Here is a 27931-nt window from a genome sequence, read left to right on the forward strand (position 1 = left end):
TCAGTCAGTTATCATAAACAGTTAAACTTAGAATAGTTCAGTATTTGAGTCAGTTTAGTTGGGAGTAGAATTTAGCACCGAGTGAGTGCAGGGATGGTGGCTTCCCTATCAGATAGGAAGAGTCATTAGTAGCAGTCCCTGTACTCCAGAACTATATAACCACTGTAGGATATGAGTCCACCTGTTAGTTTAGGCTTGACTACCTCCCAGGGGTCACCCATTAGTTTAGGCTTGATACCCTTAGTCCTTCGGGATAGTACATCATTGGATCCACATAGACAATGTTAGTACCCGTGGCGCGGTACTGACACCCTTCCAACTGGGGTCATAAGTTGGACCCCAATTTGCTCATTAGGGAAAGTCAGTTAGATAATAGCTCACACAGCTCAGTCCAGTCACCAGCTCAGTAATTCAGTTTAAGTTGTATGACCATAGCATACAGATATCGGTTATTCATTTATCAGTATTCAATATTTCAGTTATAGATTATATTCAGAATATTTTTTATGCTTAGTCATACATTTTTAGTATTTACAGATTTCATGCATTCTATTCAGTACTTTATGCTATACATTCAGTCAGTTATTACTCATTCACATAAACCCATGCATTTTAGCCTACCTCATTTAGCATGCCAGTACATTCAAAGTACTGATCGTACACTTGTTTTCTTGCATTATGATGTATCATATATTAGAATGCTCAGTTATCTGATCGCGCATAGACATTCCAGATTATTAGCCATAGTAGTGCTGAATCCTCATATTTTGAGGAGTGACTATATTTATTTTTATGCTTTCATTTTAGTAGTTAGTCAGAGTTAGTTTGGGCCTGTCCCATCAAATCTTATTCAGTCAGTTTTAGAGGCTTTCGAACACTTCAGAAAGGCAGTCAATTTGTCTTTATTTTATTAGTTTCAGACAATTATTTTCAGACAGTGGTTCCCAGAGTCATGATTCAAAAATATTTTTAGTATTTAAAACCTTTTAGCATATTCAGATATTTCGTACATATTATTTTATTATTATTATTAAGTGCTCACAGCAGGTACCATCTCATGGGTTAGCTTGTGGTCTCTCAGGATTGTAAGCACCGCGCCTAGGGTGTACTCTCGAGGTGTTAGAATAATGCAGAGAAACTAGCTAGGATCTATTATTCGATTACATGATGTACCTACTTCCATCATTTTAGATAGAGGTACTCAGTTCAACTTTGAACTTTTAGCACACTTTGTGATGAGAGTTAGGTATTGTCACTACCCAAGACTACCCTCTAGGTGTAACACGGTGCTTAGAACCACAAGTGATCCCAAGCTAACCCATGAAATGGCATACTATTAACAAACTAATTTAAAATATATTAAATAACTGGTTCTGCTATGAGAAAATATAATCATGACAAAATCTAGGAAAATATAATACCGATACCACTTACGCTCTGATAAAGCTTAAGAGAATTGAAATTACATGACTGACTCTAACTGACATCTATAAAGCCTCTACTATACTAACTATAGATAGCTGGGACATGCCTCCAGCTACGACTAATCAATACATATGAGTAATAAAGTGAAGTACATGAACAACATCTAACTAAAGTCCCCAAAATAGGAGAACCCATTACATGCTGGATGGAAACTGCAACTGTCAGGTCATGATTTGTAGAATAAAACTGTTACCTACATTATGAAACAATATAGCCACACAGATGTATATGTAGATTAGTACTTCTGGAATGTACTGAGTAAGCGGGGGTGAATGCAACAAGTAAAACTGATTTTATATGAAATCTTAAAGCATGCATGCTAAGTGACTCACCACGAGGCTGGAATAGATTAAAAGCTGAAATATCTTAAAAACATGAGTAATAAACATAATGATAAGCTAGTGAATCACTACACTTATTTTCTTAAAACTTTACTTTTATAATATAAGTAGAACTGAAGCTGGAAGATAGTAAAACATGGGTACTGTATGAATATTGGATCTGAAACTATAGGGTGGAAACTGACCTAACTCAAGGATCTGAATACACAAATATATTGAGCATGAGTAAATGAAAACTGTGATATCTGAGAGTGCAAGACCAAGTATATATATATATATATATATATATATTTATGAAATAATCTGTAAAGTAAAATATGGAAACACTGATAACTGTATACTATGGTCAAGCAAACCTGAGACTGAATTCTATACTAAATACTGAACTGAGACAGTGGGAGCTAGCTATATCCGACATGCCCCAATGTACTATCAGGGTCCAACCTGTAACCGTAGTTGGAAGGGTGTCAGTACTGTGCCATGGGTACTAACGCTGGCGGTGTAGATCTACTAATTTAATATCCCAAAGGACAAGGGTATCATGCCTAACTTATAAGGGAGCCCTCAAAGTCTACGGTGGCATCATAGGTATGGAACCTAGGGACTGCTACTAATGTCTCATGCCTACTAAAAGGGGAGACAAGTGCCTCATTCCTAGTGATGGGGGAGACATCATCCCTACGTTCACTCGGTGCTAAGTTTTACTCCAAACTTAAATACACTGATTATTGAACTGACCTAAGTTTAACTGAGCCACGCCTGAACATGATACTAACTGAATTACAAGACTCATGGTTTATCTAAAACCATTCTGAAGATTCTAAAATCTATGTAAACAACTAAGTAGTAGGCGTTCATAACCCTCCAGGACTCAATGGAATAAAAAAGGAACACATAAAATCTATAAAACCATAATAAGGAATCATGTTTCAAAATTCAATTATTTAGACATTTCATCAAACACTTGAAATTCATATACTTAAGCATGAAAGTGAGTGAAACATATGGGAATAGCATAATTATAATATTGAAACCATAAATTTGGGATTTATATAGACTGATAATGCTCATTATGAATATGAATATCTGAGTATATTGATAAGATTCATGGATGGCCTGTTCGAATGCTTGAAAAATTGAATTCATGTAAATCACATAGGTATCAGGTATTCATAACCCATCAGCACTGAATAACTATATGACATGATATCTACACTTAAAACTGTAGTATGAGAATCATGGTTCAAATACCCAAAACATGAACAATACATCAAATATGTGAAAATCATAAGTTTAAACATGGGATGCTTTAAACATGAGGAAATAACATGATTACATGACAAAAATCATAAATTTGGGGATTTATCATGGAGTTCACTTAAAATAGGACTTAGGAAATTCAAATTCATAGCATGAGGAAATCAAATATTGCATTGAATCATTCATGGGATAAAATCGCATTCAAATTACCATGAAAACATGTAATTTAATATTTCTTGAATATGCAAAATACTATAATCATAGAAGATTCATTTTTTAATTGAAAGAAACATACCTTAAACTTGGGGAAAGAAACATACCTTAAACTTGGGGAAACATTCATTCTTAACTTGGGGAAAGAAACACCATTCTTGAAGCTTTCTTGAAGGTTCTTGAATGTGGGAACTTTAGTTCTTGGTTTTCTTGAAGGGAATGTAGTTGAATTTTATGAACTTGGGAAAGAGTTAGGGTTTCTTTGAGAGGAGATTGAAGAATATAAGCAAATAATGCCCTAATTGAGGCTTTAAGTCATGGATTTATGAATTGGGTTGAGGTGGGAAAAGACCCAATTGTCCCTCAATTATTTAAACCAAAAATTCTTAACTGGAATGTGGATTGAAGGCTCATGTGATGCGGTCTTATCATGATGGCTTACTGATTCTAATAAAGATGATCATAACTTTTTGTTTGGGAATTGGATTAAATAAAAATTAGTATCATTAGAAAGATAATTCAATTATCTACAATTTGATGGGTTTTGAGCTGAAAAACTCCACGTATTTCAAAAGTCATAATCGTTCAAAGTTGACCCTTGTATAATCGAATACTAAACTTTGGATGAATCAAAGTCTCTTAGATCAAATTTGTTCTAAGTGATTTCTATGAGAAATCCTCACCTCATAAGCACTTCACACACACTAGGATAAAGATCATGACATATGCATTCAATTATGAGTCAAGAACTGGATGAAAACACATTCACCATGATGCAATAAAGGCCTCACCTCTATAACCACTGTGACACACCACTATTGCGGTGAGATTCTGGAATCTAAATCCAAATATAACCCAATCCCTATTTGAAAAATCCAAAACTTTCCTGATACATGCTGATACGGGAATTCCTAGCTCGAGACCTTTCACACAAAGCCAAGCACATGAGTTACAATGACTCCAAGACTTTTTCACATCCTTGTCCGCGTGTGATGCCCTTGTGAGCCCATCTAAGGGACTATACTTATTAAAGTGTGAAGAGGCCCACCAAAGTACCCCAAACACGCCCACTTAATGCTAAATGTGTCTTGGTCTTTTGTCCCTCCTTTGTAATTGACTAGATAAGCCATGTTCTAGGGATATTTGTCTTTAGTTGATTGATAATATTGAAGAAAAAACAAAAACACTTGCAATATTTGACTTCTCTTTCTCATTTGGATAGTCCAAATCCGAAACTCATGAGTAGAGTAATACTAGTGTTGTATCTTGGCTAGAAACTAGGATCTTGGTGTTCTTTGAGTTCCTCTTGGTCCAAGTAAGATTTTGGTATTGATATTTATTAGTCTTATAACCCTTCCTCATTGTTAAGGTTCTTAGATCATTGAATATTGTGTGTCAAGTTTCTATCTCTTGTAATCTTGTTATCATTGTATTGTTGAATCAAAAAGTCTAGTGAAGCAGTATGGGGATTTTTTTGACTCACTAGCATTGTTGATTATTTGTTGTTCTTTTTGTTAAAATCATTTTCTAGTTCCAAAACCAAGTGTTGGAAGCCTAATGAAGCCGTGTGTGGCATTTTCGATTCACTAGCACTTTGTTGATCATCTTGTTGTCCTTGTGTTGGCTTGAATATCTTGACACATACTTAGTTTTTCATCATTTGGTATCAAATATCAAGGCTTGATTTTGTTCTTACAAAACCAATCTTGGGAAGCTCTTACCAAAAGTGTGTTCTTGAATATTTTGGTCAAAAGTTGGTTGTAGATCTACAAAGGTTTTATTTGTTTAGTTTGTTTCTTTTGTTGGTTTCTTTCTCATCAATACAAAAGTTTCTAAATCTAAAGTTAAGCTTAAGAAAAAGTGACATTTTGTTTTGAAAACTTGAGGTTGGCCGTGTGGTGACTTGCGTTGGACGTTGGAGTGCCCATTGTAGTTTGTTGTTTTGTTCTTGAAGGTATTGATGTTGTGTTCATATTAAAAGATTCTCTTCATCCTATGTCTTAAAAGAGCAATAAATCCAAAAAGGTTGTAAGACAAAATTGAAAAGTTGTTTGTGAGAAGACTTGCCAACATCACCTTTCTAGACTTGACAACCACTTTTCCTTAAGATAAGGAACCTTGTCTTGTGGAACTAGTGAAGTCAAACATCACCTTTTGAGCTTGAAAAATTGAAAAAGTTACAAGACTATATGTTTCCCTCCAATAATGTCATCCATTGCAAAATGATATAAAAGGGCTAATACGTCAAGTTGATGATCAAACATGTAGACCTGTGACCAATACCACACTACTGCATCACCTAAACACTGTTCACGACATAATTAAGCTCAAATTTGAATTTTATTGTTTCTAATTACTGACTCTTAGTTTTCTTTAAATTGATTCGACACCTAATTAACAAGCTAGTACATTCCTATTAGGTTATCAATTAGTCCTTTGAAACCTCGAGTTCATGTCAACTTTGTTTGTGTGCTTTTGTCATTTGAATACGTTGTAACTCTTGGCTCTAGTCCGATGAGAATTCTTTGAGTTTCAAATAAGAATCCATTTTAGACAAGAGAATACTCATACCTTAAGGATTCATGGGTTACTAACTAATCTACAACACTTGTGGAGCTTGAATGTGAGTGAACCAAGAGAGTGTGAGTGAGAAGAGAGGTTTTAAAACTAAATTATTTGTTGCTTGTGTAGGTGATACCTTGACAATGGAGGGAACCACATCTCAAACCATAGATTCTAATGAAATGGAGAATATGAGGGTCACTCTTGAGGATATGAACCGAACTCTTGAAAGGTTGAGTACGGAAGTGGGAGCCATAAGAGGAGAAATGACAACTATTAGTGGGAGGTTAGAACAAGTGGAGAGTCAAAGGAACTCCCGCCCTTCTACTCCTCGACATGTTTCATCAAGTGGACATTATAAGAATTCCTCCACCACTTTTACAACTGAAACATGACCACAATTTCCAAATCCTTCTCTAGCTCTACTAAATGCCCCAGGCTAAACCACTCATAACTCCCTAAACTGAGACTCCAATAGACCAACCATTCCCAAACTCCTTAAGTTTCGGAAGAGTTACTTGGGCATCCAATACCTCTAATAAATCCAAACCTTCCCTTCCAAGCCCTACTAAACCAAAGAACACCACCTCCACAAAATACAATCCCCCCAAATCAAGTTCTAAATATCTAAAACCATCTCGTACCAAGGAGGATCCTATCCGTCAGGAGAAGGAGGAGGAGTAGGAGCTAGCCTTAGGGGTGGAATCAAATGTACCATAAAATCGATTTTCGACAGAATGAAAAAGACATATATGGTAGAATCGTAACCATAGAATACGACCCTAATTGAAATGCATACATTTGTCTCATACACTATGGGGATGGTGAGAAGAGATATATTTTACATATCAAAATTCCATCGATTGTAGCTAGTGATTGCCCGGGTTGGTGTGTGATCACCAAAGGTGAAGTAACCCTTCAGATGCTCTCTCCGCCCATGATGAATACCTCTGGCTGGTTCCCCGAGTAAGGCCAGGAACTGTTTTGGGGAATTACGGGGCCTTAAGCCCCTGCACAGGGGCTCGGCTCCCGAACCATACGTGAGCTATCTCGTACCTCGTTTTCCTCTCTCCCCGCAAGCAAGATGAGTAGACTACAATTTGTGGCACTATATCCTACCTATCCCAAAGGGAAGTCTCCAAAGTGGGATTGTATATTAACTCAGTCTCCGACAAAGAAGGTTCAGGCATGCTTCGACTTAGCCCTATGATCTGCTAATTCATCTCTTTTTATAGTATTCCGCAAAGGAGGTGGATAGGGTCAGTGAAAAAGTGGTGATCGCAGATCCTGATTCTTCAATTACATAATACCTCTCAGCAGGCTGGGTGTTTGTGGAAGCAGTTAACCAGACTGGAACCACAATCTCCCTCTTGGGAAAACAAAAGAGCTATCGAAGAAAAGGGATGCAGTCTCTCCCTTAGCCTTTGGAGAGGAGAGGGTAGATAATAAAACGTCCTTTGCCCAAGTTTCTTTGCTTTCTGCGTCCTTACTAGCATAAAAGGGGCTCTTTGACCAAGAAGGCATTATGGTAGGAAGGCCGACCACTACATAAGTGGCCATCCGCCCAGGAGAGAAGCAAACTACCCTTTTTTGTTCTCTCAATCTTATACTGATTGAACTTCTAACCAAGAATGTCCATCGTCAATCTGAGAGAAGGAAGAAATTCCTTTGATCTATTTGGTGCTGGACTGTTGGCTAATGAGATCCCATATTTGAATAAAAGGGCTTTTATGGTATCAAATTGTCCGACAATTCTTTGGTATGTCACGTATATTTGTTGGTATGTTATTTATGGATTTTATGGGCCTCCATGTGTTTGTCTGTGTGTGGTTTCTGAGCTAGGAGCGCTTGGAATTTCAGTCCTACTCTATACTATAAAAAAAGTGGCTCTCTTTCACTTTCTTTTTGGTAGTCGAAGATAGAGTCAGGTTCCGAAGGAAGCGTGTATGGGCTTAGCCCCCTCGCTCATGAAACAACTCTAAGCTAAAGAGATGGTCTATGGCACTACCCCTATCCAGTCATGGGCAGCGTGACGAAGAACGAGACATCATCCTAGCAAAGCCTAACAAAAGGGGAAAAGAACTTCCCATCTTTATCTTCGGGGAAGCGGGTGAACTCATGGCCTATTCCCTATTTGATTCTCTCTTAAACTCTTTTTCGAGCTTCTTCCAAAGCATAGGGCTTTCTGGATGTAGATGATGATATCTATAGAGATGGATCTTCTATATATCGTAGAATGAAGTAGCACATGGGTAGATATATATATCTATATGAATCCAAATCTGCCGAATCACTCATGTTATGATCTTCTACATCCTGGGTCTTCCCGTTCCGTCATCTGGCTTATGTTCTTCATGTAGCATTCAGACCAAATGACTCTATAAAATTTTGCGAAGTGGCTGCCCTTGCTCAATTTGGCTCAAACCTTGATGCTGCTACTCACGCATTACTCAATAGAGGTGCAAGGATGACAGAAATTCCGAAACAATTAAACCAAAAGCAACTGAACTCAAGGGCCACCTCTGAGAGTGAGACATTGTATTGTGTCTATGTAGCGATTGGACAAAAATGCTCAACTGTAGCACACCGATTGCCTTTGGGTTCTGAACTCCATATGGGGAAGGAGCGTTGTTGTTTGTGAGGTCTTGATCATTTACATGGACCCACTTTTCATTCCAATTTTAGGAATTTGATGATCTATAAACCGTCCCTAACGAGCGATCGGCTCATGTTTGAGCATGATGAATCACTTCATGCCGACCTGTTGCCAATCCACTTTCCGACCTCATATGAGAATGGAAAACTGGAGCATTTTATCCATTGGTGGATGAAGAATCGTGAACATAATAATTTTTGGTTGACCATGTTCCCAGAAAAAAGGTACTTTCGAGAAAGGCGAGCATGACTGAAGTGGCTATACATACAAATCTATTTATGGATCTACATGCTTCAATTGGAACTGGAAGTTCCAGAACAGGTGGCTGGTATACCATAATAATAAAACTTCCTTTTATTTTTTTATTCGGACCAAATTTATGTTGGCTTCGTTGGGAGGCTCGCGTAGTTTGTTACGTCAGCTCCAACCTAGTTGGGTTATATATTGATAACGATCACTTACATTCTCACATGAGAGGTGTAGTTTGAGTGTTATTAAAAATAGCGCTGTTACCGGGGAATAATTTGGCGTATTGAGTTGGTTTGGAATTTTAGTTTACTTGCTTGAATTCAAACTTGTAAATATTTTTTAGTTTATTTTTTTGTTTTCTTTTATTTTTATTTTTCTCACACCTTTCTTGAGAAGTCAGCCTGGATAGATGGTTTTCTGAGTGATGACGATTCTTGTGACGATTTTTGTTATTATTATGGGGGACCATAGTTTGAGGCTTGCTGTCCAGATTTACCTGGAAGTGCATGGATGGGACCTTTACAATATGATGTGGATACTTTCCTACTTACTGTACCTTGGTGTTTGGCTTGTGGCCAAAGTAATCATACTGAAGATATGTGTGCTGTCATGATTCAAGCGAACAAATTGATGAAACAAATCTTACAGAATCAAGAACAGCTATGGGCAGAGCTAAAAGAGTTACCACTCCTACCATGTTTACAGTGGCTAAGCAAAAAAGAATATGAGAGGGACATTAGCTAATTTGAGGAGAAAACTCAAGAATCGCAACCACTCGATTGTCATCTTGATCTTGAGATTGACATTGAGAAGGTGAATAAAAGTGAGTGTATAGTAGATAGTGTAAATTTTGAAGTAAAATTAGTTGGGCCTCACTTGAAGCATTTTTCCACATTATGTTTAGATGATATCTTATCTGTGGAATCATCTAAGAAAAGAAAAATTGTGAAAAAGAAGAAATGATTGTCAAAAAGACCGCACCCATCCTGAATATGTGTGATCAAGAAAAGAGAAGAATAGAAAAAGGTTAATAAGTGAGACCCCAGAAGCTAGTGTAGTGTCAAGGAGGCTTAGTCACTTTAAATATCATCGAGTATCGTACCATCCCCTAGCCTACATTATAAGCTTAAGAGAAGACCTATAGTGATCCTAGCTGACCTATCTGAAAATCTTGGTAATAAAAATAAGGGTAAGCCTCATTCTGAGAGTGAGTGTCTTTTGATTGTCCCCATGGTTACATATGTGATGTTTGATAAAAGTGAAGTGGGACTTCTTTGTAGTGAGGGCATACTGGTTACGTTGCTAGTTGCTAGTTGCTAACTTGTTTGGATGGTGTAAGCTTAATACATGCATGGTTGTTGTTGCTGATTTGATGCCATATCTTGATTCCTGTGTGTCACGTAGTTACTTTTCAATAATATACACAGTTTTTGGTAAATTGATTGACCTTGGAGATGGTGAAGATGTTTTGAGATAATATAGATGTTGACTACAGAATGTACTTTGTATCCTCTCGGTTGTGATTTAGTTTCTTGAGGACAAGCAATTGTTTTAAGTTGAGGGTGTTGATGTGTGAGCAGATGCTAACATATTTGAGGTTTTTAACTGAGAATAATTGCAAAGTCTTAAGGAACTTTTGTCATTTTTGATTGTTTTATCTTTGATTTTGTAGTGAAAGTCAAGAGGCAAGAGAACCAACAATAATGGAAGTAAAAGAGTTGAAATATGAAGCAAATAGAAGAGAAGTATAGCTAACGACATTCCTGATAAGTCCTCAACACTCTAATAGGTTATCATCTTCATCGTCAGCCTTAAACAGAGAATGGGATTTAGTTGGAAGAAGTGACAATGACATATGATAAGCCATCATCCTTGTGATAAGCCGTCAGAGTTGTCGTCAGCCTTAGATAGAACATGGGAGCTGAGGTGAAGAAGTGATGACATTGTCTGATATATCATCATAGTTTTGATAAGCCGTCAGGATTCACCGTCATCCTTAAGTAGAAGTTGTCAAAATTAAAGAGGAGCTAACAATATCCGTGATAATTCATCAGCCTCCTGATAAGGCATCACGCATGTCGTCACCTAATATGAGAAGAACACTGAACTCTGTGATTTTGTTTCCATAATTAGGATGAAGTATTTAAAGCATAGTTTAGAGTTTTCTAAGGATGATTCTGAACCTATTTTGGAACACACGTATTTTGTTATTTTCTCTCTAGTTTTTGGCTTGAACATAAAAATTAACTTTGAATATATTATCATCAATATTTTTGGATTTCTACTTTGATCTAATCTGAGAAACACTCTTTGCTATTCATTTTGTAGTAAGTTCATCTTTCAAATCATTAATTCAATTTGTTGTATCGATTATTATATTATGAGTGGCTAAATCCCTTTAACTCGAATTATGGGATCTATGGGTTAGGTCTTGGTAAGTTGCTAAGTGTTCAAGATTCTAAAGGTAATAAGACTCCTTGATAATTCTGAGATTTTAATTATTGTCTGTTCATTGCAAATGATAGATAGCACCTGCTTTGATTTGCTTGAGATAAGAAATCAACCACAGTAGGAAGTGAATTATTGATAGGGACTTGGAAGCTGCCAACCTTCCATTTAATAATTGACGCTGTAACAAAGTTAATTAACCTGAGGTAAAGTCTAGTCAGAGAATATAAATTCCCTAAGTCCGAGAGGACTAGTTAATTAAATGCTTAAGTAGGTCGAGAGACATTTAGGCATAACTTCGATAAAGACAATCTATTGTTCCTACCTATCGTGAGAATCTTGAATCACTATTAGCATCTGTCAAGTACCAAAACCCATAGTGAACATAATTCTGGTTTCCCATAAACTCTTGATTACAAACACTGAAACTAAAGTGACCAAAAATTATTTGCTAAATTCTCATAACCCCCAATTTACCAAAAACTACTAACTATCAGTTGATTAACTCGCATACAACTTAGATTCACACTATATTCCCTATAGGATTCGACCCCAACCTAGTTGGGTTATCTATTGACAATGATCGCATACATTCTCACATGAGAGGTGTAGTTTAACCATTATCAAAACCATCAAAGGTACTTTCCAAGAGGCTCTTGAGATTGAAAGGGAACTTAAAGAGAGGTCATCGTTCAAAGAAAAGTGACAATCAACCTCTGGTTAGCCGAGGGGCAAAGATATGGTTCAATCCTCTTTGGGTTGTCCCAATAACAAGGACCAACCCACTACTACAAGGCATTCCAAGACTAAAATAGTCCAAAAAATCCCTCTGAGGTAATAAGCTCACAAGTATCCTAATCCTAAAGGGCTCCAACATTTCAAGTGCCAAGGTTGGGGGAATAAAGCCAATAATTGCCCTAAATGATGCAATGTAATCCTAAGGGAAGGTAGATTGTATTTCCTTGGTGAAAAAATGGGTATTAAGGGAGATGAGAGTGAGGTCGAGCCTCAAGATGGAGAGACAGCCAAGAGGGAGCCATATGATGATGATGATGATTATGAGGATTCTTATCCACAAAAAAGGAAATGAGTGGTTCCAAACTTTGTAATGAGGTGTACCATGATTAGTAAGGAGATAGATGATCCTATCCAATGGGAGAATCTATTCCATACTAAATGTCTTGTGAAGGGAAGTGTGTGCACTATGGTGATAGATAGTGGAAGTTGTGCAAATATGGTTAGTTTTCAATGGTGAACTTCTTGATATTGCTGACTATACCTCACACTAATCCTTACAAGTTGCAATGGTTGAATGAATTCAGCGAGTTAAAGGTCATAATGTAATGTGTGATATATTTTTAGGTAGCCAACTACCATGACAAGGTGCTTTATGACGTGATACCAATGCAAGCTTGTCACTTGTTGTTAGGAAGGATTTGGAAATACGATAGGTCGACCAAACATGATGGAAGTTCCAATCGGTATGCACTTGAGAAGGATGGCTGAAAGGTCTCTCTTCATCTATTATTGCCTTCCCAATTAAATAAATTACACCAAAAGATTCAAGAATTAAGGGAAAGGGGAAAGAAGGCTGAGAGTGAGGGGAAAGGAGAGGAATTCAAGAGTGAGGGAGTTGGGAAAATGCGAGGGGTCCCTAAATTATAAGGGGCATGGAAGCATGCTGATGATGACTAGGAGGAAGGAACTATTTATGGATCATGATGAGGACACTTCGATGCTCCTCTTGGCTCATTGTTTTAATACTAACCCCGCTAACATTTTCATTTCTCCTCCTATTTCTCATGTTTTGCAGGATTACGAGGATGTCTTCCCAAAGGAAATACCAAAAGGATTGCCTCCACTTTGGGGCATTGAATACCAAATTGATTTTGTGTCGGGCTCACAATTGCCCAACAAACTGGCTTATATAAGCAACCCAATGGATATTAAAGAATTGTAGTGCCAAGTTTAGGAACTTCTCAGCAAAGGGTACATCAAGGAGAGTATGAGCCCTTATGCTGTTTCGGTGCTACTAGTTCCCAAGAAAGATGAGACTTGGCATATGTGCGTTGCTTGCCGAGCCATCAATGAGATAATGGTAAAATATTTTCACCCTATTCCTAGGCTATATGATATGCTTGATGAATTGAGTGGTTTGTGTTTCTTTTCTAAAATTGATTTTAGGAATGGCTATCACCAAATCCATATGCAACCAGGTGATAAATGGAAAACCTCTTTCAAGACCAAACTCGGTCTCTATGAATGGATGGTTATGCCATTGGGCCTAACAAATGCTCCAAGTACTTTTACAAGGCTAATGAATCATCTAATGAAGCCATTTATCAAAAATTTTGTTGTTGTTTACTCTGATGATGTTTTGGTGTATAGTAAGTCCATAGATAAGCATGTAGAGCATTTACAATGTATGTTTGATGTCCTCCAAAAGGAGAAGTTATATGCTATTTTAGAAAAATATTCTTTTGGTGTCTAAGAAGTGTATTTCTTTGGTTTGTGGTGAGCTCAAGAGGGGTCGAAGTGGATGAATCTAAGATTGACGCCATTAAAAATTGGTGAACTCCCAAAACCATAGTTGAAGTGAGAAGCTTCCATGGGTTGGCTAATTTTTTATAGATGTTTTGTCAAAGGATTTAGCACCATTGCCGCCCCCTTGACCGAAGTAATTAAAAATGATTGACCTTTCAAGTGGGGAGATGAATAAGCTAAGGCCTTCAAGGACTTGAAAACTATGCTCATCTCGATGCCTTTGATACAATTACTAAATTTTGACAAGACTTTTGAGGCCAAATGTGATGCTAGCAAAGTTGGCATAGACGCAGTTTGAATGTAAGAATTGGAGCCTATTTCCTACTTTAGCAAAAAGCTCAAAGGAGAAACTCTAAACTAATCTACGTATGATTTAGAGTTGTATGCCTTGATTAGAGCCTTGGCCACTTGAAAACATTATTTGTGGCCTAAAGAATTCATGATCTAAACGGATCATAAATCCTTGAAAAATCTACAGGCACAAGACAAGCTTAACTAGTGGCATTCCAGGATCTACGAGCACAAGACAAGGTTAACCAACAGCATGCCAAATGGATCAAATTTCCTAAAAGTTTCCCTTATGTTATTCATTGTAAGAAGGGTAAAGACAATATGGTTGCCAATGCATTATCCCAAAAACATGTGCTTGTGTCTACTTTGTCGTCTAATTTGATGGGGTTTGAAAGCCTCAAGTAGTTAAATCTCAAGGACCCTCACTTCGGTCCTATCTATAGGGAAAGTGAAGAGTTAGATAGGGATAGGTGGGTTACAGATAGGGGTTCCCATCCCTATACCAAATTTAATGCATGCTTGTTTAAGGGTAGATGATTGTGTATTCCCTTAAGTTCATGGAGAGAATTGTTTGTGAGGAAAGCACACAATGGCGGTCTAATGGGCCATTTTAGGGTCGAGAAGACACTCAGAATTTTGGAAGAGTAATTTTATTGTCCTAGAATGCACAAGGATATGGCCTGGATTTACGACTAATGTGTTGAGTGCAAAGGAGCCAAGTCACGGCTTCAACCCTATGGTTTGTACACCCCATTGTCCATCGCTTTGTGTCTTTGGCTTAATATATCAATGGAGTTTATGTTGGGATTGTCGTTGACTAGAAAGGGGCATGATAGTATTTTTGTCGTGGTGGATCAGTTTTCCAAGATGGCTCATTTTATTCCTTATTATAAATGTGATGATGCGCCTAGTGTAGCCTCTTTATTTATTGATAATGTTATCAAACTTCATGGTGTTCTGAGGACCATAGTGAGAGAGGGATTCTAAATTCCTAATCCACTTTTGAAAGTCTATGAGGGGTAGGCTCGGTACTAAGTTATTTTTTTGACGTCATCCCACCCACAAACTGATGGACAAATGGAGGTAGTAAATAGGACCTTAGGGTCTATGCTACGATTCATGGTTAAGGGAAAAATGACTTCATGGGAGGAGCACTTACTGTTGATTGAGTTTGCTTATAATCGTGTTATACACTCAAGCACGGGGATAGCACCCTTTGAGTGTGTACACGGCATCAACCCCTTCACCCTTTTGGAGTTAACCCCTTTGCCAAGTGATCTTATGATAAGCTTAGATGGAAAAAAATGGGCCGAGCCTATAAAGAAGCTATATCAGAAGGTGAGGTTGCAGTTAGAGAAGAAAAACCAAGAAGTTGCAAGGAGAGCCAACAAAGAAAGAAGAAAGATCATTCTTGAGTAGGGAGATTAGGTGTGGGTGCACCTAAGGAAGGGTCGATTCCCATCTCAAAGGAATGCTATGTTGATACCGCAGGGTGATGGCCTATTCCAAGTATTAGAAATGATCAACGATAATTCCTACAAGATTGATCTACCCCTGGAATATCAAATGCACAACACTTTCATCGTGTGTGATCTCTTGAGTGGAAATAGTGGAGAATGGAAATGACCTGAATTTAAGGACAAATTAACTTCAATATGGAGATAATGATATGGGAATTCCTAGCTCGAAACCTTTCAGACAAAGACAAGCACGTGAGCTGTAATGAATCCAAGCCTTGTTCACATCCTTGGCCATGTGTGAGGCCCTTGTGAGCCCATCTAAGGGCCTATACTTATTAAAGTGTGAAGAGGCCCACCAAAGCACCCCAAACCCGCCCACTTAATGCCAAGGGTGTCTTGGTCTTTTGTCCCTCCTTTGTAATTGACTATATAAGCCATGTGTTAGGGCTAGTCCTCTTTAGTTGATTCATAATATTGAAGACAAAACAAAAACACTTGTAATATTTTGACTTCTCTTTCTCATTTGGAGAGGCCGAATTCAAAACTCATGAGTAGAGTAATACTAGTGTTGTGTTTTGACTAGAAACTAGGATCTTAGTGTTCTTTGAGTTCGTCTTGGTCTAAATAAGAACTTGGTATTGATATTCATTAGTCGTAGGGTCCTTTCTCTTTGTTAGGATTCTTAGATCATTGAATATTGTATGTCAATTTTCTATCTTTTATTTTCTTGTTATCATTGTGTTATTGAATCTAAAGTTTAGTAAAACCATGTGGGAATTGTTCAATTCACTAGCATTGTTGATTATTTGTTGTTCTTGTTGTTAAAATCATTTTCTAGTTCCAAAACCAAGTGTTGGAAGCCTAGTGAAGCCGTGTCTGGCCATTTTTGATTTACTATCACTTTGTTGATCTTCTTGTTGTCTATGTATTGGCTTGAATATCCTAATACACACTTAGTTTTGTATCACATGCTCCTTACACCTCTGAACATGTATTAACTCAAAAACTTATGTCTCAAGATTCGGAGGGCTAGTTTAAAAATCCTTAAAGTTGTGAGTCTAAAAATAAGCCTAAGTCCACAATATTTAGTGAAATTTTTAGGTTCTAAGCCTCTTATGCATGCACTATGAGCTGAATAGAACTAAGAAAAGTATGGGGTGTTACAGGTACTCAGCTAGATATAGGTACAACATTTTATCCACGAACAGATGGCTAGTCAGAGTGGACTATCAAGTATTGGGGGATATGTTATGGGCTTCTGTGATGGATTTCAGGGGTCATTGGGATCAGTTTTTACCCTTAGTGGAGTTTTTCTATAATAATAGCTATCATTCTAGTATTCAGATGTCTTCGTTTGATGCGTTGTATGGTAGGAAGTGTAGTTTCCTAGTTGGGTGGTTTGATTCTTTTAAGGATAGACCTTGGGGCACTAATTTGTTGAGAAATTCAATGGATCGAGTGAGATTGATCAAGGACCAACTCTTAGCGTCTTAGAGTAGGCAAAAAAGTTATGCAAATAAGAGGGTTTATGAATTGGATTTCATGCAGGGTGAGCGGGTCTTATTGAAAGTATCACCCATGAAAGGTGTGATGAGGTTTTGGAAGAAAGAAAAGCTTAGTCCAATGCTTATTGTCCCTTTTGAGATTCTTCAATGCATTGGGCCAATGGCTTATGAGTTGGCTTTACCACTAGGCCTCTCAGTCGCGCATCTAGTTTTCCATGTTTCTATGTCAAAAAAGTATAATCCAGATGATTCGTATGTGATTCGGTGGGATGTGGTGAATTTGGACCAAAATCTAGCATGTGAGAAAGAGCCTATAGCAATTCTAGATATGCAGGTTAGAAAGTTGAGGTCAAATGAGATAGTATCAGTGAAGGTACAGTGAAGGCATTGTCCCATAGAGGAAACCACTTGGGAGGTTGAATCCGAAATACAAAGTAGATATCCTCATCTATTCGATAGTCCTTGTACCTTTTTCTTTCTTATGCTTGGGGACAAACGTTTGTCTTAGTGGTGGATGATGTAATGACTCTTTAAGTCATTTTGAACACTAGTATTTCATTTCCATGAAAAACTCTTTGTGTAAGTTTTGAAATGAGTATTTCGAACTATTAGCTTGGCCACGATTATTTAATTGATGAATAATTTTTAATTAATTGATTTAGTTGGTGGTTAATAAAGGCATAATTAGAGAGATTTTATTTATATAAGGAGTGGGCCACATCCACCATTTCTGTTTTTTAATCCATGTACAAGACTAGGGTAAATCATTAGATTGATAGTTCCTTTTCCCCTCAACTCATTAGAGAACAAAAAAAAGTATAAAGAGTACACTAGAAGAAATTGAAGTTGGTTGCTTCAGATGAAAAGTAAGCTCCTACTCTTATTTATATGCTTTAGTTTTTAAGAAGTGGGGCATTAATTACACATGTTGTTGGGTGAAGTATAATTTAAATTATAAATTAGTTATAAAGTGCAATGTTAGAGTTGTGACCTGAATTTTGTTGGTCCGACCTAGAAAGTTTCGTGGTGCGACCAATGTTTATGATTTTCAATGGGGTCTGTAGAACTTTATGTTATTTGGCCTAGGACTTATTTGTATGCACATATTATATAAGTGCATTTAGTGAGTTGTTTTGTGCATTCAAAAAATTCAGCCTTCTCCACATTGTACTCTCTCTCCATTATAGTGAAACCTCCTTTGCCTCCGCTCGTGGTTTTTCCTGCAAGGGTTTCCACTTAAATCTGTGTGTTGTTCTTGTTTTATTTTACTTGTGGTTTGATTATTCTGTTCAAATCATAACAAACTAGTAAAAAAGCCCGTTCAATTGTTTTCTCAGGGATGACAACCATGAAGTATGATATTTTAATGTTGGATCTCAACAGCAGATTTTTGTCATAGCAGGTTAAGATGTCGGTTGTGCTAACACAGATAGATTTGGATGATGCTCTATTAGGTTTCGATAAGATTCCGTTATCATGGATAGATGAGGATAAATGAAGTAAGGATAGAAAGGCTCTATCTCAAATCTACCTTTATTTATCCAATCAGATTCTGCACGATATTTTGAAGGACACCACTGGCGCTGCATTGTGGATGAAATTGGTATTGTTGTGTATGAAGAAGAGAATAAAAAGTAAATTGCATCTCAAACAATGACTTTATTCCTATCGTATGTCTGAGGGTGCGTCCTTCGAGGATCACCTATCTGTATTTAATAAAATCGTCTTTGATTTAGAGACTTTGGAGGTTAAGTACGATGAGGAAATCTAGGGTTGATTTGTTGTGTTCATTTCCTACATCATACATGACCTTTAGGGATACAATTTTATATAGTCATGATACCCTGACCATAGATGAAGTCTATGATGTGTTGTTCTCTAAGAAGAAGATGAAGCATCTTGTGAAAGGGTAGGAGACTCAAGGAGATGGTCTCATTATTCGAAGAAGAAATCATAAGAGAAACTATAGGGGTGATGATAAAAATAGATCGAAATCTAGGAATAGGAACAAAACCTATAATTACTGCAAGAAGAAGGGCCACATCAAATTCGAGTATTGGAAGTTACAGAATAAAGAGAAAAGAAAAGCTCCAAAACCAAAGGGAAACCAAACAGAGAAGTCCGGTGAAGCTAGTTTTGTTGAAGATAGTGGTAGTGATATAGAACTCTTGGTTGTTTCTGATGGTAACTCCAAACCCTGTGAGGATTAGATTCTTGATTCAGCTTCCACGTTTCATATGTGTCGCAATTGGGATTGGTTTACAACATATGAAGCAGTCTCTAAAGGTGTTGTGTTGATGGGGAATAATACACCTTGAAAGATAGCTGGTATTGGAACAATTAGAATTAAGATGTTTGATGGGGTTGTGAGGACATTGGTGATGTGTGGTATGTCCCAGACCTGAAGAAAAATCTTATTTCCTTGAGTACTCTTGATTTGAATAGATATAGGTACACTGGTGAAGGTGGAGTCCTGAAGGCTACTAAAGGTGCTCTTGTTGTGATGAAGGGATAAAGAAAGTCTTCAAATTTGTATGTCTTGCAAGGATCTATGGTCACAGGTGATGCGGTTGTTTTTACCTCCTCTCTATCAGAAAGTGTCATTGCTAAACTTTGGCATATGCGCCTGGGGCATATGAGTAAAAATAGGATGGTTGAACTAAGCAGGAGAGGACTTCTTTATTGGCAGAGTATTACCAAACTGGAGTTCTATGAGCATTGCATTTTTGGGAAGCAGAAGAGATTCAGATTTACTAAAGGCATCCACTCAACTAAAGGCACACTTGATTACATTCATTCTGGTGTTTGGGGTCCTTCTAGAGGAGATGCAAATTATTTGTTGACTATTATTGATGACTATTCCAGAAAAGTTTGGGTGTTCTTCCTGAATCAAAAGAATGATGTGTTGCCTACTTTCAAGAAGTGAAAGATTATGATTGAAAAGCAAACAGGGAAGTAGGTAAAACGCCTTCGGACTGATAATGGTTTAGAGTTCTGTTCCAATGAATTTAATGCTCTGTGCAAGTCATAAGGAATTGTGAGGCACTTGATAGTTTGTCATACTCTGCAACAGAATAGTGTGGACGAACGAATGAATAGGACTATAATGAAGAAGGTGCATTATATGCTCTCTAGTGCTGGTTTACCTAAGTCTTTTTGGGCTGAAGCTGCTTCCATAGCTTGTCTTCTTATTAACTGCTCTCCCTTAGTTGCGAATGATAATAAGACTCTGCAAGAGGTATGGTCTGGTACTCTTGCTAGTTATTCTAATTTGAGGATATTTGGATGTCCTGTGTATGCTCATGTTGATAATGGAAAGTTAGAGCCTAGATCTTTCAAGTGCTTATTTATGGGTTATAAGCCCGGTGTTAAAGGTTATAAACTTTGGTGTCCAGAAAGCCAAAAGGTTATCATTAGAAGGGATGTTGTGTTTGATGAAACTGCTATGCTTTGGGCTTCCTCCTAATCTAGTGTTACGCCTCCAAATGATCTTAGTGACATGAATCAGCAAGGGTCGTTCACCCATGTTGAATTTCAATTGGAGCGAGTCTACACCAGTGCCTACTTCTCAGTCTAACCCGGAGATACAGAGTGGTACTATTTCTTCTTCACCACCATCCATAATATTCTAGTACTAAAGACAGGCCTAGAAGAGATATTAGACCTCCTCAGAAGTATGCTGAAGCTAATTTGGTTACTTATGCATTGAATGTAGTAGAAGGTATTGATTCCGGTAAAGAAACTTCTTCTTACTTAGAGGCAGTTAACTATGATAATTCTGGTCAATGGATGCTTGCTATGTAGGAGGAGATGGAATCACTTCATAATAATGACACATGGGATTTGGTGAGATTGCCAAAAGATAGGAAAGTTATCTGTTGCAAGAGGGTATTCAAAAAGAAATAAGGAACATCGGGATTTGAATATGCTAGGTACAAAGCAATACTAGTTGCTAAAGGTTACAGTCAGGTTCCAGGTGTTGACTTCACAGATGTGTTTTCTCCTATTGTAAAGCATTGTTTGATTCGAGCCTTGCTTTGTATTGTGGCCATGCATGATCTTGAGCTTGAGCAGTTGGATGTCAAAACTGCATTTTTACATGGAAAACTTGAGGAGGATATCTATATGCAGCAACCATAGGGTTTTTAGTCTCAAGAAAGGAGGACTACGTATACTTGCTGTAAAAGTCTCCTTATGGATTAAAACACTCTCACAGGTAGTGGTATAAGAGGTTTGACTCTTGGATGACTTCATATATGTTTTGGAGGAGTAGTTATGATAGTTGTGTCTACTTTAAGGAGGCAAGTGATGGTTCATTACCAGCAAAGGATATGAGATAGATAATAAAAGTCAAAGCCCAGCTCAACAAAGAGTTTGAGATGAAGGATCTATGAGTAGCAAAGAAGATTCTTGGCATGAAAATTATGAGGGATAGAGAGAAGTGTAAGTTATACTTGAGTCAGAAAAGGTATATTGAGAAAGTACTTCACAGGTTCAATATGCAAAATGCCAAACTTGTAAGTACTCCATTGGAAACTCACTTCAAACTCTCGGAACTTTATCTCCAAATACAGATGATGAGAGTGACTATATGTATTGAGTTCCATACTTTAGTGCAATTGAGTCTCTTATGTATGCGATGGTGTGTTCCCGACCAGATTTATCTTATGTCGTCCGTGCAGTTAGCAGATACATGGAAAATCCTAGAAAAGAACATTGGTAAGCAGTTCAATGAATTTTCAAATACTTGCATGGATCTGTTGATATTTGTTTACTATTTGGGAAAAATAGAGATAGAGTAATCGAGTATATTGATTCTGATTTTGCAGGAAATCATGATAAAAGAAGGTCCCTTACAGGCTATGTTTTCACCATTGGTGGTTGTGCTATTAGTTGGAAAGCTACCTTATAGACTTCGGTTGGTTTGTCAACTAACAAGCCAAAGTATATGGCTATTACAGAGGCCTTCAAGGAAGCCATTTGATTGAAGGGTCTGTTCAATGAACTTAGCAAAGACTTACAGATTACTATAGTTTTTTGCGATAGTTAGAGTGTTGTCTTCCTTATGAAAGATTAGATGTTTCATGAGAGGACATAGCACATCGATGTTCGGTATCATTTTGTGCATGAAATTATTTCTCGTGGTGATATTGTGGTGAGCAAGATTAATAGTCATGATAATCCTGCTGATATGATGACCAAGACTCACCCAAGTTCCAAGTTTGAGCATTGCTTGGACTTGGTTAGTGTTTTTTTAGAAACGGACCTTACCCGGGGCTCTCACCTCCCGTGGCAGTCAGGGGTTGAGCCACACACCCCAAACCCTTATCATAAATAAAATAAAATAAAGTCCAAGGAGAGGGACATAGACCTTACATCCGATCCTATGGTGGTTCAAAGTCAACTAGCCTACTAAGGTCAGTCGGCTCATTCTCAATACTAGAAATGGAACCTAGATCTAAGAACCTAGAAGAGAGGACTCCTCTCAGTACAATATCATCTAGGAAAACATACATAAGGGAGACTCTCCCCTTATAAAGTACGAAAAAAATCAAACAAAACTTAACCACTTCATGAAATTTTTAAACTAATGAGAATAGCATTGTAACACCTTGATTTTGTACCCCAGATGCTACACGATGCTCATGACCCTGAAGGGCCACAAGCTAACCAATGACTGGTACCTGCTATAATAACTGAGTAATAATACTGCATAATGCAGAATAATGGGCTGAAATGCCATAAGGTTCAAAACTGAAATACTGATAAAGAGCAATAACAACATCTGATAAAATTGTAAATTGTCTGAACATCTAGTCTGAAAAGCCTCTAACTGAACTATCTAAAATTTGGAGTTGATGGGACAATCTCCTAACTAACTCCAGCTACTGAAATGCTGAATCTAATGAAATAATGGAATAAAATAATATCCTCGAATGATGAGGACTCACTGCTAGTCTACTGCTACTGGCTAAATCTAAAACTATCTATGCACGATTGAGAACCTGAACATCCAAACCTATGGTATAAGACACCAGAGCGCAAGAAAAAAATATGCATCAGTACATATGAATGTACTGGTATGCAAGGTGAGGTAAGGATGAATGCAAGGGTTCATATCCATGAACTATAACTGACTAAGAAACATGAACATGACTAAGTGAGAATATATGAATGAATACATAAACTATTACTAAAGTCATAGTGATACTGAATACTTAGTTTACTGATAACAGGGATTACTGATATTTAATGTACTGTTAACTGAGTGACTATTTCTAACAGTCCTAATTTTGATAGAACTAACAGAGTTCTGTACTGAGCTGAGTGAATGTATCTGACAGTCCTGAAATCTATAGAACTATCTGAGCTCTTTATTGGGACTGAATCTGAAACTGAGATTGTGAGAGGTAATCATCTAACTGACATGCCCCTTTTCTGAATAGATTTGGGGTCCAACCTGTAAACCCAGTTGGAAGGGTGTCAATACCATTCCACAGGTTAGGACAAGCTGTGAGTTACCCTCATCTAAAGGTAATCTAATGAGAATGGTGGGACATTCAACTAATAGGTTAAGCCACCTCATCAACCCTCAACTGGCAAGTTCGATGTCTCAATCTACACTAGCTAAGTAGTTCTGAAGTGCAAGGATTGCTTCTAAGAATCATACCCTCTAATGGCAGGTGAGTTCCCATCCCTAGGCTCTCGCTGTTGAATCCTAATCCCATCTGAATAGACACTGAACTGATTATACTGAGCTGAACTAGACTGAGTTCACTGAGTTTTGTTGACTAACGGAATACTAATGAATTCTGCTAACTGGCTGAGTCTATTAAGGATTTAACTAGATACTGAACGGAACTGGACTGGTACTGAGTCTACTGAGATTTCCTGAGTTTTGTAACTGACTAAGTTCTACTGATTATGGTATGACTGAGATTATCTTGAAACTGACAATGGCTCTAGGAAAGCGGCTAAATTGTCGGCTATTAAATACCCCTAGGACTTGATAGCTTGAAAATAATAAGGCATGACAATTCTTAAATACTTGACAATAGTCAACAACTCACAATACAATCAATGAGTCATTTCATCAAGAACTTGAAAACCATGACCTTGTACATGAACAGGAATGCATGTAAACATATCATAATTTCATAAATCCAACCTCATGAGCATTCCATCAAGCACTTACAAGGAATAGCTTTAGCATGGAAGTCATTGTGAACATGTGGGTATAGCACAAGTTCATCATTTAAATCACCAAAAGGATCATAAGAACACCATTAACTCAATTTAGCATTTTACCAAACACATAGTAGGCACAGCTTTATACTTGGAAATGAATAATAATGCTAACACATCATGATTACAATATTAATTCATAATTCAAGGCTTTCAACATAAGAAAATCAAAATTTCAACTTACATGCTATCATAATATCAAGAAATACATTAAATATTTCTACTTGGAATACATACCTCAATATCAACATGATTTTATTCAAACCCACAACATGGAAATCACAATTCATGTTTTTAAAAGAAGTTTCTTGAACTCCAAGGGTGGAAGGGACCCTTGGATGAACACTTTACATACCTTGATGCTTGATTTTGAGAAGAAAAATGGAGAAATATTTGAGATTTGGATCTTCGATTAAAAACTCTAAGGCTTATTCTTCAGAGAAATTGAGAGTGAGTAAGTATATTTTGGTTATTGGGAGTCGAATCTCGTGTTTAGGGCTAAATAGGGTTAAGGGAATTGACCATTTTGCCCTTAAAATTTTGAGGCTGGACTGCAGAAATTGCTCCAGCTGGAATGGCCAGGGCGCCACAGAGCCTGGAGCGCTGCTATGGGTGAGATAACGCAGTCGCTGGTGCGCCCATATAGCCAAAGCGACGCGGGCATATGACCCTGAGCTATTGGTTTGGGAATCCAAACATGCCCTTACACTTGTCTAAAAATTCCAAAACTCACCCGAGATCTATTATTAACTTGCCCCATCATGAATCAACTTTTCAAGGTCGGAAAGATTGGAAATAAAATTATGGAAGTTTTGAGGTAAAAAATAAGACTAAGTGTTAATACTTAATTTAAAATTTTCCTAAGTCTGGGACCTCATTTATGCTATGTAAGACTTAATTAGACTGAGACTTTTATAGGGTCTTCCAAGCTTAGATGAAGATGATCAGATGAAATGAATGAAAAAAGTGAAAACCTATGCATGACGATCCAACCCAAGTAAATCTAAGGAGGCTTCTTTATGTATTTCAACTTCCTTTGTCTGAAACTAATCATTCCCAGCTTATCCAGCAAATAATAACCTCTAGTATCATGTGGTAACTGATGCTAATTATAATACTACTCCATACTGTCGATCACATAGCTGTGCTTGGAAAGCGTATTGGTTGGATAGTTTCCTTCTCTATAGACATGCTTGTAATAAAAGCAATCTAATAATTTAATCAAATCTCGTAAATTGGTGATGTAATGAATAAGGTTCCAAGGAGGTGAAATAACCTGTTTGAGCCACTTAACAAGAAACTCTGAATCAAATTCAATAATAACCCTACTATAATCATGTTGGATACACCAAGTAATACCCAAAGTAGCCGCTTACAATTCTGCCTGATTGTTGGAACCGATTCCAAGAGGATTTGCAAATGTATAAATTAAATTACTTGTGTGATGTTTGATGATACCACTAGCTCCTATCTTTCCTGGATTATCAATAGCGCTACCATCCGTATTAAGCTTAACCAAAGTAGAAGGAGGTTTTGTCCATTTAACTTGTATCACCCTCAGTTTATGTTGACAGCTCTCGATCATCAAGTCTAAGTCTTTCCATCTATTAGGCCACTGGATGTAACGATAAACAGTATATAAAGATAGGAAGAGCATGAAGCATAAGTTTTTGGACTTCATTTTCTGATTTGGACAACCATCATTTCATAAGCAAGTTTCGCAAGGGTGTGACTGTATACTCCATTCCCACCCAATAAGAAAAATATTGCCATACATGTTTAGCAAAATTTCCAAAAATAAATATATGATCTATCGTGTCAAGCCTAGGTCTGTAACAACAAGAACAATTTGCTATATCATTTCCAAAAGAGATGATCTTTTCATTAGTAGGAAGCTTCCCTCTAAGTTCTCTCCACAACACAAAAGAAGTCTTGAAAGGAACTTGTTTATGCCAAGTAAGAGAATCTGACATAGTTTTGCTCTTTTTTCTTCTCACCAACTCCCAAGCAGAAAAACAAGTGAAATTCCCACTACTATAAAGGTTCCAAATAGCCTGATCCGGAACACCTGCTATAAATATAAAGTTAAATTAGATTTACTTTTTTTTTTGTTTTTCATCCAATATTCGGTACCTGCATTGGAGTCCGACTAACCCAAATTCGCACCATGTAGGTCCCCATTAGAGGGGTAGCACTTCCTACCAAAGATTTTTCCATACCCAGAGCTTGAATTAAAGACCTTTGGTTAAGGGAGGAGTATCCCCATTGGAGAGTTTGTCTCGAAATGGATTTGAGTTCTGAATGAGAATTTATGTCAAGGTGGAGTTTGTTAGAGTTGTGACCCAAATTTTATTGGTCCGGCCCAGAAAGTTTCGCGGTGTGACCCATGTTTGTGATTTTCAATGGGGTTAGTGGACCTTTATGTTTTTGGGCCTAGGACTTATTTGTATGTAAATATTATATAAGTGCATTTAGTGGGTTGTTTTGTGCATTCAAAAAATTCAGCTTTCTCCACATTGTACTCTCTATCCATTATAGTGAAATCTCATTTGCCTCTGCCGATGGTTTTTTCCGCAAGAATTTTTATGTAAATCTGTGTTGTTCTTATTTTTTTTTTCTTGTGGTTTGCTTATTCTATTTGAATCATAACATGCAACATGTTTGTCTTCACACGTAGGGTGTAGTTGGTGGCTAAGTTTAACCAATGATTGGAGTATATAATTACAAAGGTAATAATGGGAGGTAATGATGGAATTATGACTAGGGTTGAGTTTTGTTAAAGTTTGACTTGTCTTAATTTACTTTCCAGTTATTTTTTTTCTTCTAATTGAGAATTACACCTTTTCTGAAAATTGGTGGATGTTTAATTGCTCGTGCCCATGCATTAAGTCACTACTTCAACAATATTTTCACCTCTGTGGTGGGAATTAAGTTCTTATTAATGTAAGATTTGTTCACCGGTAGGTTAATTTTAGGTGGGGATTAATGGGGATGCCGATACAGGAATAATCACGAATATAGAATTAGGAGAGTGTGTGTTGGACCCGAGCCTTGGCATGTGCAATTGAAGTGTAAAAGAGGCCCAAAATGCACTCAAATCAGCCCATAAATTACACTAGATGGGTGCCCACTCTTTGAAGGGTCTTTTGGTTATTTTAACTTATATTGTTTAATAACTATAAAAGAAATATTGTAGGGTTTTTAGTTTAGTTTTTGGATGATATTTAGGAGTCTTGTAAGACTTGTAATAAGATCTCTCTCTAGTGAGAAGAGTGACCACCAAAACTAGGATACAACAATAGGGTGGATTCTCTTTTATTGTTGCTTGCTTGGAAACGTTGAAGCTAGAGAGGTAAAATCCGGTCATGTGTCACGTAAGAGATGGGTTTATTGTTGTGTGTAGTGTTAAGGGTCCAAGAGTGTCCATTGTTGAGTTCTTAAGATTATACCTTCATGTGGTCTATCTATCTATCATTTTACCTTCTTGTAATCTTGTTTAGTGTTTGTGTTGTAATCTTGTGTTCTTGTTGTTATTGTTAAATCCAAATCTTGTGTCTTTTTGTTAATCATCTTATGGTGTTAATCTAGTTTTTTGTCCGCTGATTTGGTGTAATAAACACCTTGTTATCTTCTTATTATTGTATTCTTAGGAAGCCGAGACTTGGTCTCCAA

Source organism: Capsicum annuum, chromosome 3 (assembly GCF_002878395.1).
Source record: "Capsicum annuum cultivar UCD-10X-F1 chromosome 3, UCD10Xv1.1, whole genome shotgun sequence".
Classification (NCBI taxonomy): domain Eukaryota; kingdom Viridiplantae; phylum Streptophyta; class Magnoliopsida; order Solanales; family Solanaceae; genus Capsicum; species Capsicum annuum.